This window comes from Cricetulus griseus (assembly GCF_003668045.3).
Source record: "Cricetulus griseus strain 17A/GY chromosome 1 unlocalized genomic scaffold, alternate assembly CriGri-PICRH-1.0 chr1_1, whole genome shotgun sequence".
Taxonomy (NCBI): Eukaryota; Metazoa; Chordata; class Mammalia; order Rodentia; family Cricetidae; genus Cricetulus; species Cricetulus griseus.
In genome coordinates, this window is record NW_023276807.1 from 83,584,122 (window position 1) to 83,602,243 (window position 18,122).

General features: G+C 44.4%; 1 pseudogene; it reads right to left on the reverse strand.

Moving 5' to 3' along the window:
• Positions 1 to 1,055: 1,055 nt before the first annotated feature.
• On the reverse strand, positions 1,056 to 1,475 carry LOC100771003 (annotated as a pseudogene).
• Positions 1,476 to 18,122: the final 16,647 nt, after the last annotated feature.

The window sequence follows — 18,122 nt, forward strand, 5'->3', positions numbered from 1 at the left end:
ATTATTTTATATTTATTAGTGCCTGCTTTGTGGCTTGCAGTGTGCTCAATTTTAGAGATGGTCCATGTGCTGCTGAGAAAAATGTGTGCTCCTTATCTTACATTAAATCTAGTTTGTCTATTTTATTAATTAGTTTGTTTCTTTATTAATTTTTAATTTAGAAAACTTACCTAGATGTGAGAATAGGGTATTGGAGTTCTCCACCACTACTGTGTCAGGATCTATGTGATACTATGCCTTTTAGTGTTTATTTTATGAAATTGGGGGCGTGTGATTTGGTGCATAAATATTTACAATGGCCATATCTCTTGATGTATTGCTCCCTTTGTTAATGCACAGTGGTCCTCTATTTCTTCTGGCTAGTTTTGGTTTGAGGCTGCTTTGTCAGATATGAGAACTGCTACACCAGCTTGTTTGGCACTTCCATGTGTTGAGTAGTATGATTTCCAACTTTTTTTTTTAACAAGAGATAAAAAAAGTTTTATTTGGATTTATGGCTCTGGAGGCTAGGAGAGCTACAATTGTGTGGCCACATTGGCTGAGGGTCTGGTATTGCTTTGACTCAGTGGATAGCAAGAGCAGGATAGTGGAGGGGAGCTAGGCAGGCCTTGTCTTAAAATAGCCTATTCTCAAGGTTAGTCCTTGGCCGCCCTTCCCACCTGGGAAGGGTCCCAGCTTCCAGGCCGGTCTGAACCACCTTCTGGGTCTCTCTTCATTGCTGCTCACGGCCTCCATTTTACATTTGAGGTTGAGCAGCGCGGTTCCACTCCCCTCACCCACTCCAACCTCCTCCCACAGAGCAACAGGTGTTGGAGACCCATATCCTGAAACTGTTCCAGAGTACTCTGGGGCCTGCAGACCCTGAGTGAAGACAGCCTATTGGGAACCCAGGCACTCAGGGAATAAACCAGTCTCCCACAACTGGCTTGAGGCAGCTCCTGGACAGTGGTGGGAAAGGGCCCTCCCCAACAGGAACCAATAAATCTGTGAACTTGAAGGGCTTCTGGGTGTCTCGGGGGGGGGGGCTTCCTGGAGGAGGTGGCCGCCAATAGCTATTACACTGCTTTCTCACCCAGCATCCGCAGATGGTAGATAACCACAAGGCCAAAAATGTTGGTGGTGTCCTCAAAGGTCAACTTCAGTCGGTCCACCTCCACAGTGGGGATGGAGAAGGTTTGAAGGGCGTTTGTGTCCTCAGGGTAGAAGTCCACAGTCTTGCTGAGTGGTTCCCAGACTGTGAACCTTCCAGGTAGCTGTGGCGACTGGAGAAGCCGCGCTGGAACTGCACCTGCAGCTGTGATGTGAACACACTGGGGAAACTCGAGTGTCACCCACTGGGAGTGGTCCTGGTCAGAGTTCCAGCATGACTCGTCATCCTGGTCAAAAAGATGTTTCTTCCCAAATTGCCGGCTTTTTCGATTAAGCACAGAACTCACCCTGCTCACTGTCTCGGGGCAAACCAAAGACTGGCTCATCTCGGCCCTGCTACGCCTTTCCTAGCTCTCGGTCGAGTTCAAACCCCGGCACTGCCACTCCCCACTTGGCCCAGCTGCCGGGCGATTCGGGAGCCGGAGTGACAGAAGCAGCTTCCTAAACTTTACAGCCTATCCCCAGACTCACAGATCCGTGAGCCCGACACCAAGACCCGGCGATTTCCAACTTTTGACCCTCCATGTTTGAATATTTTTCCTAGTTAATTGAGCTTCTTAGAGAGAACAGATAAGTTGGATCTTACTTTTCTTTTCCCCCCCTTTAAAAATTACATTTATTGCTGGACGGTGGTGGCACACACATTTAATCCCAGCACTCAAGAGGCAGAGTGGATCTCTGTGAGCTGGAGGCCAGTCTGGTCTACAGAGTAAGTTCTAGGACAGCCAAGACTACACAGAGAACCCTGTCTCAAAAAACAAACAAATAAAAATTACATTCATTGGGGTTGAAGGGATGGCTCAGGGGTTAAGAGTGCTGGCTGCTCTTCCACAGCTCTCAGGTTCAATTCCCAGCACCTATATAGTGCTCAAAGCTGTCTATAATTACAGTTCCAGTACCCTCATCTGGCTTCCATGGGCACCAGACATGCATGTGGTACACAGACATACTTGCATGCAAAATACTCAAATAAATACAAAATAAAAAAATCTTTAAAAATTACATTTATTTTAGTGTGTGTGGTGTGCATGCCATAGTGTGTGGGGTGGGAGTTGGTTCTCTTCTTGCACAGTGTGTCCTAGGGATTGAACTCAGGACATGAGGCTCAGTGGCCAAGAGCCAACTTTATTTGTTTGAATAGCAGATCAAAGAGACTTCTTCAGTAATTCATTATATCCACAACTGGAAGAGAACCATATAAAGAGGTTCAGTGTCACTCCCTCCCCCAGTTCATCTTTGGGGCCCTGGCATAAAGTTAGGTTTAATAAGAGAACAACTGGCATACATAATTGAGCAGCATTGACCAAGATACTCTCTTCTTTACCCATCTCTCCTACAGGTTGTCAGACCTTCAGCAGCTCTTCCAGGGAGAACAGTTCCTTCCCAGACAATAGCGGTGTATGGGCATGTGTGGCCTGCACTTCTGGGTCCTTGGAGTGTCTGTGTAGCTTGAACTGGGTCCTCTGGAAGAGCAACCTGTGCTCTTGCTGGGTGAGATTTGTCTCCAGCTTTCTTCAGCCATTTGCAGAGTCTCTGCCTTGGCAGAGCAGTCTCATGTTAGGTTTTTTTTCTCTCCAGTGGTAAGATGGAAGGACAGGACCATAATACCAGATGCTTTAAAAAATACAGATTCTGGAGCTTAGAGAGCTGGGGTTAAGAGCACTTGCTGCTCCTCCAGAGGACCCTGGTTCAGATCCAAGCACCAACATGGCAGCTGCCATTTGTGACTCCATTTACAGGGCATCTGGCCCCCTCTTCTAACCTCTTCAGGCACCAGGCACATAGGCACACACACCAGGCACATACATACTTACACATATAAAGTAAAAAAATAAACACATCTTTAGATAATAAAGATTCTTTCTAGTATTGACAGAGAGATGCTTTGAGGTGGGTTTCAGGTGCCAGACATGGGGGTGGAGGTGTCACTGTGACACCACGGAACAAAGAAATCCCTTGCATTTGTGGGCTTGACAGAGGAGGGCTCTGCACTTAGCATTCTAGTGAAAGTACTTTGTGGGATGTGAGATCATAACTCAGCAGGCATGGGACACACACCTTTAACCCCACCACAGGAAGAAATCTTTGTGACTTTGACGCCAGCCTGGTCTGCATATTAAGTTTTAGGCCAGCCAGGACCACATAGTGAAGCTATGTCCCTTTCTACTTTTCTACTTTCATGGCTTTGTTGTTGTTGTTGTTGTTGTTGTGTGTGTGTGTGTGTGTGAGAGAGAGACAGAGACACAGACAGAGACAGAGAGAGACTTAACACAGTGGCTATATCAATAATGAGAATGTCCTCCTTCTCAGCAACCATGAATTGCCTATAGCTCCTTTTCGAGGGGTGGTGCCTCATGAGCCTTCCACAGCAGGTGTTGACAGCCATAATTGTGTGCGTAATGACAACTGCTGTGAGTTCAAGAGTACTATGGTGGGGAGGATCTGAGAGAAGTTGGGGGGAGGGGAAAATATGATAAAAATATAATGTATGAATAATTTTAAAAGTTATTTTAAATGTTTAAAAATATTTATTTAAATTTTTAAAGTAATTGAAAACATTTTTAATAACAAAATATTTATGGAAAGAAAAGATTACAGCAGCCATGTTCCATGCTGTGCCAGCATTCTACAGCACTCCTCTGCTTCCTCTGGCTCTTACATTCTTTCTACTCCCTTGTCTTAGTTAGAGTTTTATTGCTGTGAATAGATGCCATCACCATGGCAACTCTCATAAAGGAAAGCATTTAATTGGGGCTGGCTTATAGTTCACAGGTTTAGTCCATTATCAGCAGGGTGGAAGTATGGTGGCACTCAGGCAGACATGGTGTTGGAAAGAAGTTGAGAGGTCTACATCTGGATCCACATGCAGCCAGAAGAGAGAGTGACACTGGGCCTGGCTTGAGCATTTGAAATCTCAGAGCCCACCCCCAGTGACATAGCTGTCAACTTGATACAAAACTAGAGTCACTTGAGAAGAGGGAACCTCAGCTGAATAATTGCTTCCATCAGATTGGTCTGTGGGTATTTCTTGATAATTGATGTGGGAGGGCCATGCCCACGGTGGGCAGTGTTATACCTAGGCAGGTGGACCTGGGCTACATCAGAAAGGTAGCTGAATACAAGGCTGCAGGAAGCCAGTAAGCAGTGTTCCTCTGCTGGATTCTGATTCAAGCTCTTGGCCTTGGCTTTTCTTGATGATGGCCTGTAACCTGTAAGACAAATAAACCCTTTCCTCACCTGTGATGACTGTTCTTGGTTGTCAACATCTGGAATTAACTAAAACCAAATTGATTGGGTACACCTGTGAGGGATTTTTCTTCATGAAGTCATTTTTGGGAATTAGTTGAAAGTGGAAAGACCCACCTTTAATCCAGATATTTTGAGATGGGAAGAGCCATCTTTAATCTTGGCCACACTTTCTGGTGGCAGCCTCTACAAAGAACGGGAGAAGGAAGATTTTGTTTTTTGCCTGCTTGCTCTCACTCACTCCTCTGTCGCGTTTCATTACCGGTCGCTGCAGCAAAAGAACAGCACTTATGACGTCACAAGTTGATTGGCTAATAAAATGAATTCTCAGGATGAGTCATACTTCTGGGTTTCTGGGGTTAGCAGAATTTCTTCTGAGAGTCTCATCAGCATTCTTTGAAACACCACTAGGTTTTCTTCTTGCCATTCATAACTCTGAGGCCTCAGCTGAAGGTTCCCATGCGATGTCTGAGGCCTCAGCTGCAGGAACACTTTTCCACTGCTGGTGGGAGTGCAAACTTGTACAGCCATTATGGAAATCAATATGGTGGTTCCTCAGAAAACTGGGAATCTATCTACTTTTGGCCCCAGCTATACCAATCCTGGGCATATACCCAAAGGACACTCCACCCTACCACAAGGACATTTGCTCAACTATGTCCATTGTGGCTTTATTAATAATAGCCAGAAACTGGAAACAACCTAGATGTCCCTCAACTGAAGAATGGATAAAGAAAATGTGGTACATTTACACAAAGGAGCTAGTTTTCAAATGCTCATAAAATTCTAACTTGAATTCAAGGAGCATCTTTTTGCTCCAGTACTCTAGTGATCTCCATTGTGATTTGCCAGTAGAGTTTGCCTAGATGTTCTCCATGACATTTTTCCTACCACTGATGCTCTTTGTGAGGTACTGTTTGCCCTCCCCATTACCTCAAGAGTAGGGCTGCTGCTTTTGGTAATCTGTTTTGGAATGCTCGCCTAGATTCAGGAGCTTCGTGCTTTTACAGTGAGGACTCTACCCACTGAGCCATCCCTCCAGACCCCAGGATATGGACTTTGACACATCAGACCTGCTTAGGCTAAAACACTTTAAATTATGCTACTCTTTTAAAAATTTATTTATTTATTTATTTATTTACTTGTTCATTTTGGCATCAGGGAGGAGAGCTTGGGCTTTGGGGTCACAGGTCAACTTGAGGGAATCAATGTTCTCTTTTCATCATATGGGTCCCCGGAATGGAACTCACTAGCCCTGGTGTTCTTATACTTAGGTGAAGAGTCCTACTTTGAGGATTTTCCCCTTCTTTTTCTGTCTTCTGCCTAGAAGAGATAGTAAGTCTTCATACACACCAGGTGTGTGTATGTGTGATCAAGATTTCAATGTCTGTGATCAGAAGTTCAAGACCAGCCTCAGCTACATAGTGAGCAAGAGGCCAGCCTGGGTTACATGAAACTAACAAACAGTCAAACATGGCTCGGGGAATGACCCAGTTATGTGCTTGCCATACAAGTCTGAGGACCTGGACTTGGTCACCAGTGCTCATATAATTTTAGGTTTATTTCCTATGGCTATGATGAAATATCCTGACAACTTGCAGGAGAAAGCATTTCCATGATTCACAGGGAAGTCTATGCAACAGGAACTGAAGCAGTAGTCATATACATCCACAGATGACAGCAGACAAGGGCCCTTGAGATGGCTGAGTGGGTAAAGGTACTTGCTGCCACGTCTAGTGGCCTGGTGCCTTTCTAAGGTGAAGCAATGATACTCAGAACCACCCAATTCCATTTTCCTATCATTAGTCTTCCCCAATCTGCCAAAACCCTGGGTGGCTCATTCCCTTGGAGTATTCTATCCAAGTTTGCTAGTGAAAACTGTCAGCAGTTTATTGCAAGCTGGGAGCTGGTAGTTCTCCAGTGACGGAGTCTTCACTGCCAGATGGAAAATATGTGATCCAGTTCCAAAATCTAGTATTAGCATTAAAGGTCATTTTTGTTGTTGCTGTTTTGTTTTGAGATTGAGTAGTGCACAGCCCAGGGTGGCTGAGGATAACCTTGAACTTCTGATGCTCCTGACTACATTGCATGAGTGCTAGGATCACAGTTATAGGTATATGCCACCAAATCTGGCTTTATGTGGTCCTGGGAATTAAATCCAGGGGCTTGTGCATGCTGGGTAAGCACTTCACTATCTAGTTATGACCTCAGCTTTGGGATCTATTTCCTCAAGCCACTTTTTGCACCAAACTCTCTTAGGTTGGATTGTCCAGGAAACAGATAGACATGAAGATTTCTGCGCAGATGATTATGAATGTGTGTTTTCCAACTTAACATCTGTAGAACTCTGGAGAAGGCATTGATGTAATCACAACAAAACCAAAGTGATTGTGGAGTGAGCGTATGTCGCCCATGGGCTCTCCTCATCCCTGTGTTGAATAGTCATCAGATTCGGGCCTGCAGGCTGTCCTCCAGGACATGTCCTTGGGGGAGGTGGCTCTATCTGCAGGAAGGCAATTCCCAGAGAGAAGGTATATGGGAGCTGTCACTCCCATCCTTCCCCGAAGCTGAGGGGTGATCTGGGTGATACACCAGCACTTACCTCAGGGATTATAAGGAAAATTGCAACAGAGGATTAAACTAAAAAGGGAGTGAGAAGGAGTCACTAGAGAGACTCCTACAGTAATGGACAATAGGAACAATTGTCCAAAAAGTAGATGCCAAAAGCCAGACATGGTGATGTACTCCTGCTGTCACAGTCTTTGAGAGACAGAGGCAGGAGGACAAGAAATTCCAGATTGTAATCAGTCTGGAGTACATGAAACACTATCTCAAAGCAAGACAAAAGTAGTCCTCAGGAAGAAGAGGGAGCACAGGGAACCATGGGAGTTATCTGCAGGGCACAGGAGGTTTTAATCCAATGGTATAACTTAAAATGAAAAGTTCCAGGCGGGCCCAGCCTGGTGGCTCACACCTGGAACGCCTGCTTCTGGGAAACTGATGCAGAAGAGTTACCAGGTAGAGGATAGCCTTGGCTACAAGTGAGGTCAAAGTTAGCCTGGGCTACAGGAAAATACCTGTCTCAGAAAGAAAGAAACAATAGGTCAGGACAAACACTTGAAGAACTCCAGGGCAGAAAGACCACAGAGTTTAATTTTCCTTCCTTCTTCCCTCCCTCCCTCCCTCCTCCCTCCTCCCTCCCTCCCCCTCCCTCCCTCCCTCCTCCCTCCCTCCCTCCCTCCCCTCCCTCCCTCCCTCCCTCCCTCCCTCCCTCCCTCCCTCCCTCCCTCCCTCCCTCCCTCCCTTCTTTCTTTCTTTCTTTCTTTCTTTCTTTCTTTCTTTCTTTCTTGGTTCTTTTGAGACAGGGTTTCTCTGTGTGGCCGTAGCTGACTTGGAACTTTATCTGTATACCAGGCTGGGCTTGAACTCAGAGCTCTACCTGCCTTTGCACCCCTGCCTCCACCCCAACTGCTGGGATTAAAAGGCTTGCACCACTACCACCACCACCACCACCACTGTTGCTAGGGGTTTTGACAGACTCTATGTAGCCTAGTCTATCTTTTTGTCCTTGAATTCCCAATGATCCTGCTTCCACCGTAGTGTGTGTGTGTGTGTGTGTGTGTGTGTGTGTGTGTTGGGGGTCTGGGGCTTGAGTTGGGGATTCAGCCCAAGGTCTCACATATACTTGCTGGACAAATGCTCTATCTCTGAGCTACACATCCAACCTCACATTTTTATAAAACAAAATTTATCGTGGTATGCCAAGGAAGTTTAATTGAAAAACACTTACCAGATGCAAGGGATTGAGCTATCATCGAAGTGTTGCAAATTGGAACTGTTAATCAGTCTGGAGCATCTAGACTTGTGATTATTTTAGAAAGAAAGATTGAGAAAAAAATTGGTGTTGGGAAGCATAAATCATTTCTTTTTTTAATGAAATGCCTCTTGGGCTTTCTTTTAATAACTTATTTATTTTTATTTTGTGTACATTTTTCCTTCATGTATGTCTGTGTAAGGGTGTTGGGTCCCATAGAACTGGAGTTACAGACAGTTGTGAGCCACCATGTGGTTGCTGGGAATTGAACCTAGGTTCTCTGGAAGAGCAGTCAGTGCTCTTAACCATTGAGCCATCTCTCCAGTCCCATAATAACTGTTTCTAAACAGCTTTAGGGTTTGTCATGAATGGTCTCTTGGCTACTTTGAGGTATATCAGCTCAATATATTAAGAAGATATGAAAAATGATGGCTTAAAAATGCTCAGATAACTTTGTGGGCAAGCACTGCTTTCTGAGGGCCTGTTATCACCATCCTCTTACCCACAGTTAAGAATGTATATGCTCCAGTTGTGTGAGGACTGCTTGGTGTACAATTAAAAACAAGCCAAAATAAGTCTGCTGGGTGTGGTGAAGCTCACCTTTAATCCCAGCAGAGGCAGGAGGATCTCCATGAATTCCAGGATACCTGGGCTTCATAGTGAGACCTTGTCTCAACAAAACCAAACAAAGAAACCAGGTGTCAGTGGTAGGAGGGCTCAGAAGAGACAGGAAACCCCCACCCCCAGAAGATGGGAAGGGAATAAACTTCCTATTTCATTTATTTTATACAAATGATAATTAGTTTTTAAAAAATGTATTTGGATGGTTTGCCTCCATGTATGTCTGTGTATCATGTGTGTGCCTGGTGTCCAAGAAGACCACTAGAGGCCTTGGAACCCTGGTACTGGAGTTAAAGATGGTTGTGAGCTACCATGTGGGTGCTGGGAATTGAACCCAGGTCCTCTTAACTTCTGAGCGATCTCTCCAGTCCCAACAACCTTTTAAAAAAGACTTTACTACATATGTACCTGATACCCACAGAGGCCAGAGGGTGGCTTCAGATGTCCTAGAAATAGAGTTATAGGCAGTTGTGAGCCACCATGCAGGTGCTGAGAACTGAACCCAAGTCCTCTGCAAGAGCAGCCAGTACTCTTAACCGCTGAGCCACCTCTCCAGCCACCCACCACTCCTTATTTGTTTGTTTGTTTGTTTATTTTTTGATGAACTTTTAATTCTCCTGCATCAGCCTGCTTAGTGCTAGAATTATAGGTGCCTAACTGACAATTTCTTTTAATAGGCTACTAATTATTGAGGTCTGTAGACACATATTAAAAGATACTCAGAGGGGCTTGCTGGAAAGAGGCTCAGTGGTTGAGAGTCCTTACTGCTTTTTTTGAGGACCAGTTTGGTTCCTGGTATCCCCATCAGACAGCTGACAGCTACCTGTAACCAGCTTTGATGCATCTAATGCTTTTTCTGGCCTCCATGGTCACTTGCTCTTGTGTACACATGTTCACAGACACAGACACAGCATTAAAAATAGAATACATCTTTAAAAGTATTATTCTTGGGTTGAGGAGATGGTTCAGTTGGCTAGCTGTGTCAGGATGAGAACCTCAGTTTTCAGACTTCATTTCTTATTGTCAGTGCCGACATAAGAGCCAGGCATGGAGTGTGTCTGTAACCCAACACTAGAAGGCAGAGACAAGACAATCCCTGGGCTTGCTGGCTGGCAAGTTTAGCCAGCTACTGAGCTCTGGGTTCGGTGAGAGAGTTCTCAAAAATATGTGGAGACTAAACTGAGGAAGATACCCAATATCAATGTGTCTGGCTTACACACATAAACACCACAGGACACAGACACACAGAGAAAAGTCTTGGAGATGTAAGTCATGGGTAGAACCTATGATTAGCAAGTTTGAGGCCCTGGTTTGATTCCCAAACAGCATGAAAAAAATTCTGGTCAGCAATGTATCTGTACAATACCTAATGATTCTAAGCACACGTCACTTCAGTTTGTTCATGTGCTGAATCTTGTGGCTGATTCCAACAAGGCCTAACTTCAACACACCGGGTGACTACAAACTGCTTTTTAAAAATTTATTGCTGTTTCTGAGACAGGGTCTTGCTCTGTAGTAGTGAAACTCACCATGTAGCTCAGGTTGACCTTGAACTTGCAGTAGTTTTCCTTCCTCTGACTCCCAAGTCCTAGGGTTGCAGGCACATGCCACTATACTTGGTCTAAATTGTCAGTGATATTGAGCAAAACAGATTATGTTTCCCTTTAAAATATATTCATGTATAAATAAGGGAAAATATGAATGATTTTCAATTCTGAAATGGGAACATAACCCCCCCCCAAGACAATTAATTCCAAGACTTGAGATGTTCATTTATGTTTTTACACTAAAATATATATATGGATCCAAACATATGGCCACTGCTTTTGAAAATACCTGAAGACTGCAATGTTTTGTTTTCAATTAGAATCTGGGCCATCTTGTGTGGAGACCATTGAGAGGCAGCTGGCTTTCTCAGGAGGGAATCCACATTTACTGAACTCATCAGGCTTCTCTGTAAAATCCAGACTCCAGTGCACGGGTTCACAGTGAGAACGGAATCTTTCCCAGACCTAAGACCTTCCATTAGCATCAGAACTGCATTGTCTCCCAGTAGGTGGACTTTATTTCTGGCTGTCTTCTACACCATAAAACAAGTTTCAATAATTTTGAAGTTTTTGTTTTCTTTTCTGTTTCCAGTCTACTTAGAGCTAGAATCAACCCCAAGGCTTTATGCATGCTAGGCAGACACTCTCCCAAATGAGCTTCATCCTGGAGGATGTGGAGGTTTAAGTTAGAAACCTCCCCTATAGGATCAGGCATTTGAACTCTTGGCCCCCATTTGATGGCATTCTTTGGGAGATGCTATGGAACCTTCAGGAGGCATGGCTTTGGAAGATGCATGTCACTATGGTCAGCCTTGCCTCATGCTGTCATCTCTGCTGCTCCCTCACCTTCCCCCCATGATGGGCTCTCTTTCTGGAACTGCAAGCCGAAACAAGCTTGCACTCCTGTATGTTGCCTTTGATTGTGGTGTTTTTTATCACAGCAATGGGTAAGTATCAACACACCAACCAAGGCTCAAAAATTTGGAAGGGTTAGGAGTGGTGGTTAAAGAGTTTGGTGTAGCCAGGCAGTGGTGGCGCATGCCTTTAATCCCAGCACTCGAGAGAGGCAGAGGCAGGTGGATCTCTGTGAGTTTGAGACCAGCCTGGTCTACAAGAGCTAGTTCCAGGACAGAGCTCCAAAGCCACAGAGAAACCCTGTCTCGGAAAAAAAAAAAGTTTGGTGTAATTTCAACAATTAGGAGGCTGAGGCTGGAGGATGGCTGGGAGTCAGAGGCTAGCTTGAGCTACATAGTGATTTTCAGGCTAACCAAGCCTACAGAGTAAGGCATTATCTCAAAGGAAAAAACTGAAAACTACAGGAAAGCAAGTTGTGATGGTTTGTTTTTGTCATCAACATTAACTAGGGTCATCTTTGAAGAGGAAGCTTCAACTGAGACAAAGGCTCCATGTGATTAGCCTGTAGACAAATGAGTGGTTTCTGCCTAATGAGCAATAGATATGGAAAGGGCCTAGGCCACTATGAACACTGTCACCCCTGGGCAGGCAGTCCTGGGCTGTCTATGAAAGCAGGCTGAGCAAGTTATGAAGAGCAAGCCAGTAAGCAGCAACCCCCACCCCCAAGGCCTGTGTTACAGTTCCTGCATTGGAGTCCCTCAGTGGTGGATGGCGATCAGGACATGTAAGCCAAATATACCCTTTCTTCCCTAAGTCGCTTTTGGTCATGGTGTTTATCACAACAACAGAAAGCAAGCCAGGTCACAAGTCAATGTGTTTCCTCCAGCTGAAATAGAACTGGGTTAGAAATAAGAGAAAGGGCTTTGAACAGCAACTCCAAACACCTACAAACTAATAACATGGTTTATACAAGTTGTGGGTCAAAGAAAGCAAGCTACTCATCCAGAAAGTTAGCTCCAGAGGTGAAGATAGCAATGTTGGTTTTACAGGCTGTTTCAGACCCTCTGGAGCATGAGGCTGCAGGACAGGGCAGAGTCATGGCCCCACAGCTGCTTCCAGGAGACATAAGTCAGTCACTGCATACAGTGAAGTGTGGCCTGAGGATGGGAGCAGAGCAGCCCTGGAGGCTAGTTGAAGATTACAGTGTTTCAGATGTTGCAGAACTTCCAAGCCCAACTTCTGCTCTAGGTGACTATGAGCAAACAGGTCATTCATCTGTGCAACAGCTGTGGATTTTGTCAAAATCCTTCACAGAGTACGAAGGTTCTGTGGGTTGTGTACCTGGGCAGCAAGGAGCTGGTTGTGGGTAGCTTTTGACATCAGGACGTAATCTGTTCCTTATGTAGGCAGTAACCTTCACAAACTTTCCTTTGCTAGGATCAGTCTGAACACATATATTTCCAATATCAAAATATGTGGCACTCTTGTATGCAAGTTCTTCATTTACAAAAGCCAGACAGTCTAAGAGCTTTCTGTGAACATCTTCTTTTGTGGAACATGCACACGATATTCAGGAGCCTGGCCTCTTCACTTACACTTTTGTTGAGGTCTATCTAGCCAGCTCAATGAACCAGACCTGAGGCATCTGTCCCAGTGTAGGGAGGTTAGGCTGTTGAAGCTCCTGATTCAGGCGACACCTGTGTGAAACCCTCTGACCTCTGCTGGAGAAGGCAGCAGCAGGTATTCTTCAGACTCTGGTCTTAGTCTAGGGTAGGCTCACTGACTCCTAGCTAAGTACCATCCTCCTTCAATTGGTATGTAAACTGCATCTCTGTTGTGTAGGACTGGCTGTACCACACTGTCAGGCTGAGCCTGACACCTAAGTGAAGGGTTAGCGTGGTTTTGTTTGTTTGTTTGTTTTTTAGAAACAGGGTTTTTCTGTGTAGCCTTGGCTATCCTGGAACTCACTCTGTAGACCAGTCTGGCCTAGAACTCATAGAGATCCACCTGCCTCTGCCTCCCAAGTGCTGGGACTAAAGGCATGCGCCACCGATGCCCAGTGTGAAGGATTATCTTCTATACCTTGGAGAACCTTCAAAAATTTGGGGGTTCTTTTGATGAACAATTTCCCCAGCTGTGTCCTGTGTTGAGGCAGGAATAGAAGGACGTTGAGGGAGTGAATGAGCATGGCCATGTCAAGTGCCTCAGGCCTGTGTGAAAGGCAAAGCTTTCCTGCTATGGGTCAAGCTCAAAATGATAAAGCCTTCCTAGAACCCAATTACAAGTGTTTACCAACAATTACCCAGTGTGAGGGAAAACTAGCAACTGCAGCTTCCTCCTGCCAGGTGTTGATAGCCAGAGGCTGCTCACCAACAGACACCTCCGGAGTTGTACCTAATAAACACATGGCTCCAGGTTAGTGCAGTAGTTCATGCCACTCCATCAGAGTTGTGCACAACCCACCTGACCCAGGTTTTCTGTGCACATGTCTGTAATTTCTTCATTTCTGTGACACCCCAGTCAGATTTCCAGACCTAAGTCATGTGGGATTTGGTGGGACATAAGGCCAGTGCATAGCTGATCTGCACCAAAACCCTTGGGTCCCACTGGCAACTGAGAAGTCACAGTTTGATGACCATGTGCCGTTGTGTGTAGCTGTAACTATAGGAAATTATTTACCTGAAACCCCAGAGTGGGAAGACCTCATGTTAAAGACCAGCTTAGGGTACATAGTGAAATGTTGTCCCATTTCTGTCTATCACCCCTTTGGGGGAAAAAAATAAACATAATGTCTTAGTGTTTTTATTGCTGCGATTAAACACAATGACCAAAAAGCAAGTAGGGGAGGAAAGGGTTTATTTGACTTACACTTCCACATCATAGTCCATCACTGAGGGAAGTCAGGGCAGGAACCTGGATGCAGAGGCCATGGAGGGGTGCTGCAGACTAGCTTGCTTCCCTTGGCTCAACCTGCTTGTTTTCTTTCCCTTCCTCCCTCCCATTCTCCCTCCCTCCCTCCCTTTCTTTCTTTCTTTCTTTTTTTTTTTTATTTTGTTTTTCAAGAAAGGGTTTCTCTGTGTAGCATTGGAGCCTCTGCTGGCACTTGCTCTGTAGACCAGGCTGGCCTCAAACTCACAGAGATCTGCCTGTCTCTGCCTCCCAAGTTCTGGGATTAATGGCGTGTGCCACCACTTCCTGGCTCAGTCTGCTTTATTATAGAACCCAGGACCAGCTTGGGCTTTTGAAACCTCAAAGTTCACCCCTAGTGACACACTTCCTCCAACAAGATCTTGCCTCCTAATCTTTTTAAAGAGTGCCATTCCCTATGCATTCAAATATATGAACTTCTGGGGGCCTATTCAAATCATCGAATTCTACTCCCTGGCCCCCATAGGGTTATAGCCACATCATAATGCAAAAATGCTTTCAGTCCAACTTCAAAAGTCCCCATAATCTGTAAGTCTCAATGCTTTTTAAATTCAAAGTCTCTTTTGAGACTCATGGCAATCTCTTAACTGTAACCCTCTTGTAAAATCAAAAAGCAGATCACACACTTCCAACATACAATGGCACAGGATATACATTACTATTCTAAAAGGGAGGAAAGGGAGCATAGTGAAGAAATACTGAACCAAAGCAAGAGCTAAAACCAGCTGGGAAAACTCTAAACTATATATCTCCATGTCTGATGTTAAAGAACTCTTCAGTTCTCCGACTCCTTTCAGCTTTGTTGATTGCAGCACAGCTCTCTCTTTTGGACTGGTTTCACATGCTTAACAGCAGCTCTCTTTGTCAGGTATCCCATGACTCTGTTACCTCCAACATCTTGGGACCTCCAGTGAAATACAGGCTTCACTTTCACAGCTTCACACAATGGCCTCTTTGGGCCTCCATACAGGGACATCTCTGGCCTCAGTGGCTTTCCTTAGTTATAGGGGAATATTCCATAGCACCTTTCTTCTACCCTTGACTCTCAATCCAGAGCCATGTGGTTGAAGCTGAAAAATTCTGCTGCTTGCTGGGCCTGGAACATGGCCCCCTCATTCAATTACATCTGCATTAGCTTTCTGTTGTAGATTGTTTCCTTCATGGCTTAAGTTTTTCTTTAATTGCTTTTCATAAGTTGGAACCTCAGCTGGGTTGGGTCTTGCCCTGAGGTTACCACCTCCTTTATTCCATTTAGCTTTTTTTTTTTTTTTTTTTTTTTTTTTTTTTTTTTTTTTTTGCTTTTACATTCTCGAGCACAGGACTTAGCTTCATTATACTTCCTGGGCCTCCTGTTCTCCTCAAACTGTATATTTTGTATTTTTCCATGCTCAGCTTTCTCCTTTTCATTATAGATCTACACAAAACTGGCTACTATCAATAAGCAATGTATTTTTATGTGTTTGAGAGAATGGGAAGTATGGGAATAGGGAACATAAAATAAAAAAAGAGACTGACCACTAATAACCACATGACACAGTCAACACTAGGCTGTCTTGAAATCTCCTTTGTCAACATCATTAATCCAAAACTCTTCAATTTTCCCCATACAGATTTTTTCTTTTTGGATAATGGCAAGAAACAGCCACATTCTTCACCAAAATATCACCAGAACAGTCTTTAGAACACTTACTAATATTCTTCTTCTCTGAAACCTCTTGAGACAGACCATCATAATCTGTATCACTCTCAGTCTTTCATGATCCTGATAGTCTGGACTATTAGGCCTGGCTTAAAGTGTTCAACTGTTTTCCTAACCCAAAGTCCACAATTCTACCAACAAGCAGCATGGTCAGACCTGTTGTAGCAATACCCCACTCCTGGTACCAACTTCTGCCTTAGTCTGTGAAGAGACACCATGACCATGACAACTCTTATAAAAGAAAGTATTTAACTGGGGCTTAGTTACAGTTTCAGAGGTACAGTATCAGCATGATGGGAAGCATGGTTATTGTGGAATATTAGTTTACTTATGTAAAGATGTATTATATTTGTTTACCTTCCTTGCCTAAGGCACCTGACTGGTCTAATAAAAAGCTAAATATCCAATAGTTTGGCAGGAGGTAGAGGCAAGATTCTGGGGCAAGAAGAATAATCAGGAGGAGGAATTCAGGTTTGAGGAAGAAAGAAAAGGAGCCAGTAGGAGTCAGCAGGTGCCAGGAGGAGCCAGCCAGATAGGGAGGAAACAGGAATGCAAGATGAATGGTACATCGATGAGGTAAATAAGCCTTGGGATAGCACATAGATGAATATTAATGGGACAATCTAAATTTTTAAGAAGCTAGCTAGAAACAAGCCTAAACTAAGGCTGAGTATTCATAATTAATAATAAGTCTCTGGGTCATGATTTAGGAGCTGGTGGCACACAGGCAGACAGGGTGCTGCAGAAGGAGCTAAGAGTACATGCAGATCCATAGGCATCAGGCAGAGAGAGACACTGGGTCTGGCTTGAGCATTTGAATCCCCAAAGTCCATCCCCAGGGCCACAGTTCTTCCTATAAGGCCACACCTTCTAATCCTTTCAAATAGTGCCACTCCCTAAGCATTTAAACACAGGAACCCAAGGAGCCTTCTTATTCAAACCACCACAGTCATCCAAGTAGAGAAGCCTCAACTGAAGGATTGTCTTGATCCGATGGACCATGGGGTATTGTCTTGAGTACTAATTGATGCAAGAGGGCCCAGTCCACTGTGGGTGGCACCATCCCTAGGTAGGTGCTCATGGGGTGTACAAGAAAGCTCACTAAGCATGAGTCTGGGAGCTATCCAGAGAACAAGCCAGCAAGCATCATTCCTCTGTGGTTCTTCTCTCTAGGTTCCTGTCTTAACTTCCCTCAATGATGAATTGTGGCCTGAACTATAAGTCAAACAAATCCTTTATTCCCTAAGTTGCTTTTGGTCAGGAAATAGTAACAGAATAAAGCTACAGCATTTTAGTTAAAGATCTCTAGGAGTTTATTATAGCAACAATGCAATTAAAAGGAGGTGTTGCAGGGCGATGGTGGCACACACTTTTAATCCCAGTACTCGGGAGGCAGAGGCAGGTGGACCTCTGTGAGTTCAAGACCAGCCTGGTCTATAAGAGCAAGTTCCAGGACAGCTTCCAAAGCCACAGAGAAACCCTGTCTTGAACCCCCCCAAAAAAGGGAGGTGTTGTTCGTCTTCTGTGGTATACAATAGATTAAAATAGTAACTAGAAATTTGACCAGCTAAATATTAAACATATAGCTGTTCAGGAATTCAACAAACCTTCTGGAATGTTCATATTTGTGATATGTATCTAAATACACCATAGAAAAGGTTAAATGTCACCTTTACTCAACAATGCTACCCATGTACAAACCTACTCAGTTCACTATTTCTTTCTCTAGAAGGAGAACACATCTTTTGAGATTCTCCATGGGCCCCATGGAAAATCTCACATTTAATTTGAGATCAGAAAGACAATATGGAATTTTGTTTCAGGGGCTGAGGAGATAGCTCAGCAGGCAAGAACACTTGTTTGAAAGCATGAGGACCTGAGTTCAAATCCTGCCCTACCTCAAAAGAACAAGGTGGAGAGTGATACAGCAGAACATCTGAAGCTCTCTCTGGCCTTTGCATGCTCTCTCTCTCTCTCTCTCTCTCTCTCTCTCTCTCTCTCTCTCTCTCTCTCTCTCCTTCTCTCTCTCTCTCCTCTCATGCAAGCACACACGCACATGCACACACGCATGCATGCACAAACACACAAACATACTCGCATGATTTTTTTTAATGTTTTTTGAGACAGGGTCTCTGTTTTTGCCTTTAGGAATCTTAACTACATACATTCCTTTTCAGTGCCACATAGACCCCAACACTGCATTTGCCTTTGTGACATGAAGTTGCAAGTATGTCAGCTTAACCTTTTGTTCAGTACTATGTCT